This window comes from Octopus bimaculoides, chromosome 24, assembly GCF_001194135.2.
Source record: "Octopus bimaculoides isolate UCB-OBI-ISO-001 chromosome 24, ASM119413v2, whole genome shotgun sequence".
NCBI lineage: Eukaryota > Metazoa > Mollusca > Cephalopoda > Octopoda > Octopodidae > Octopus > Octopus bimaculoides.
Genome location: NC_069004.1, coordinates 8602665 through 8606030, shown reverse-complemented (window position 1 = coordinate 8606030; position 3366 = coordinate 8602665). Strand labels below are relative to the sequence as shown.

Sequence of the window (3366 nt, the reverse complement as noted above, 5' to 3'; positions counted from 1 at the left end):
GGCCACGTGGGAATAGGAAGGTGGGAGCGAATCAAAACAGGAAAATGAATTCCGTGTTTGAGAAGGAATGTCAGTAAAATGATGGAATGAATGTTGCGTATGTGAAAGCATTTAAAACACACACACACACACACATATACCTATGTACGTATGTACATACGTACATGCATACACACGTGTGCATGCATGTATGTATGTATGTATGTATGTATATATATGTATGTATATCAGTCTGTATACCAGTCTATGCGAGCTGAGTCATATACTATATACTTAAGACAAATCACAATGAAGTATGCCCGTTGCTTGTGTATTATCGATAATGATCAATAACTTCGATAAGCTAATCCTACAGTCGTTCTCACCTCTGTTTGTGGTATTTTTAGATTATAAACTGACACAGCGGAAGTTTTAGTCTATTCATTCCTGTTTGTTTCCCAATCGATCGATCACATTGAACTCACCACATCACGGAGATGTCTTTGTGGCTTATGCAAGAAATCATTATTGTGTGGCAGCCCAACTAGCCAGTAGAGTGGCGCAGTAGAAGTTCTGCTAACTAGCTTCATTTATTTATTTTGTGTGTGTCAAATAAATGCTTCATGGCAATTCTTTTGCCACTTTCCCTTCTGCGTTCAAATCCGGCCCCAAGATCGACTTTACCTGCGTGCTGGCAGAAACGTTAGCCTTTCATCCTTTCGGGGTCGATAAATTAAGTACCAGTTACACACTGGAGTCGATGTAATCGACTTAATCCCTTTTGTCTGTCCTTCTTTGACCCCTCTATGTTTAGCTCCTTGTGGGCAATAAAGAAATAAAAAACGTTAGCACACCGGGCGAAATGCTTAGCGGTATTTCGTCTGCCGTTACGTTCTGAGTTCAAATTCCGCTGAGGTCGACTTTGCCTTTCATCCTTTCAGGGTCGATAAATTAAGTACCAGTTACACACTGGGGTCGATGTAATCGATTAATCCGTTTGTCTGTCCTTGTTTGTCCCCTCTATGTTTAGCCCCTTGTAGGCAATAAAGAAATAAGAAATGAGATCGACTTTACCTATCATTGTTTCTGTTTTAATATTTGGTTTAATGTGAACTCGTGTGTTGAAACATATTTTGTCGTATCTCGGGTGGGTCATCATGCCACTGATAAACACAACCACTGATTCTATTCACTTCTTGTATTGTTGTTATTATTAGAGAGCCTTATTGTAACAGCCCAATGTTAAAAGTGGACAACAAGCAGCTTGAGAAGATATGTGTATGCGGAGAAGGTGTAGGGAAAATGTAGTGTGTGGAATTTTGGCATGAAACATACCATTGACTCCAATACGTGACTCTTACTTTATTATATCGTTGTTAAAGGGACGAGAAGTAAAGTCGATCATGGTGGGATTTGAGCTTAGATGGTAAAGAGATGGAAGAACGGCCATTAAGCATTTGTCCGACGCCCAAATAAATTTGCCAAAAAACTAAAACTGCTCAGCAGAGAGTAGTTTCGATCTCTGGGTTATAGGCTCAACACGCGCCCACTGCGCCACTCTGCAGAAGTTCGGCTGATTAGAGATAGAAATGATTTCTTGCATGAGATACAAGGCTACATCATAGGCACAACGCCAGCAATTTTGTGGGGAGTGGGTGAGGGGGTAAGTCGATACCACTGACCCCTATACTTGAATTTTACTTTATTTTATCGACGACGAAAAACAACTAAGAAGGTAAAGGGCTGAAAGAAGACAAAAAAAAATAATAATTTTAAGAAAAAACGAACAAAATGGCTACCTAGCAGAGCGTAGTTTCGATCTACGGACCTCTGGGTTATGGGCCCAGCACGCTTCCACTGCGCCACTCTGCTGACTGTTTTCGTTTCACCATAATAACTATTTCTTCCCTAAGTCACAAAGCCATATCCGCCATGTGGTGAGTTCAATGTGATCGCTCGGTTGTGAAGCGAACATGAATGAACAGACAAAAACTTCCGCTGTGTCAGTTTACAATCTAAAATACAACAAAGGAGAGAACTGCTGTAGGATTAGTTGATCGAAGTTATTTGAACACTATCGATAATACACAAGCAACCGGCATATTTCAAGTCGAATTATCATAGTAATAACAGCAATAAAATAAGTGAATGGAATCAGTGTGGGTGTTTGAACATTGACATGACGACCCTCCCGTGATACAACAAAATATAAAAACAGAGATATAGGAACCTGGCAGGCGTGAAGTGGATTCGATCCACTTTACGCCTGCCAGATATAAAGCCTATGGAAGAGATGAGTTGATATAGTCGACCCAACTACTAAACTGGTACTAAATTTTATCGACTCCGGAGGATTGAAACGTAAAGTTGATAAAGGTGGGATTTGAACAAGGAAAACAAGCAAAGTCGTCCACGGCAGTATTTCAAGTCAGAAGGTAAAGAGCTGAAAAAAAGAAAAAGCGAAAAAAAACAACAACAACAAAAAACGAGAAAAACAGTCCCCTTAGCAGAGCGTAGTTTCGATCTACGGACCTCTGGGTTATGGGCCCAGCACGCTTCCACTGCGCCACTCTGCTGACTGGCTTCGCTACCACATAATAACGATTTCTTGCATAAGCCACACAGTCATATCCCTGATGTGCTGAGTTCAGTATGATCGATCGATTCTGAAACAAACGGGAATGAATAGACTAAAATTTTCGCTGTGTCAGTTTATAATCTAAAAATACAATAGAGGAGAGAACTGCTGTAGGATTAGTTGATCGAAGTTATTTGAACACTATCGATAATACACAAGCAGCCGGCATATTTCAATTCAAATTATCATAATAATAACAACAGCAATAAAACAAGTGACTAGAATCAGTGCGGATCTTTAAATATTGACATGACGACCCTCCCGTTATACAACAAAATATAAAAACAGAAATATAAATAATTGTTTCCGTATCAAAGTACAAAGCCTATAGAAGGGTGAGTTAATGCAATCGATCCAAGTACTAAATTGGCACTTCACTTTATCGACCCCGGAGTATTGAGACGTAAAGCTGATAACGGTGGAAATAGAACAAGGAACGTAAATCAGGAGCCATTATGATATTGCCTTGTATCTTGTCCAGAAATGACAAGTTCCCGATGGCCTGTACGTTAGCAGAGTGGTGAAGTGGAGTAAGATGGTCCCTGAAATCTATAGATCGTAACTACGGTCGGCTTGGATTCATGTTTTTTTTTTTGGTTTTTTTTTTGCAGATTTATTACATGTTGGACAAATTGCCATACGATATTTCTTCCGACTTATAGTCTAAATTCAAATCCTACCGATACCAACTTTACCTTTCATTCCTCCGGGGTCAAAAATTTTAATACTAAAATCGATTCTATCAACTC

General features: G+C 39.6%; 1 protein-coding gene and 2 non-coding genes across 4 annotated transcripts in view; all 3 read right to left on the bottom strand.

Annotated features, from left to right (window-relative positions):
- The window catches only part of LOC106883450 (ATP-dependent Clp protease ATP-binding subunit clpX-like, mitochondrial), a 42881-nt gene that overhangs the window by 19088 nt on the left and 20427 nt on the right, over positions 1-3366 (bottom strand). The gene's annotated exons all lie outside the window — the stretch shown is intronic.
- On the bottom strand, positions 1780-1851 carry Trnam-cau (transfer RNA methionine (anticodon CAU)). Its single transcript has one exon. It is a non-coding gene; the product is annotated as a tRNA-Met (tRNA).
- On the bottom strand, positions 2484-2555 carry Trnam-cau (transfer RNA methionine (anticodon CAU)). Its single transcript has one exon. It is a non-coding gene; the product is annotated as a tRNA-Met (tRNA).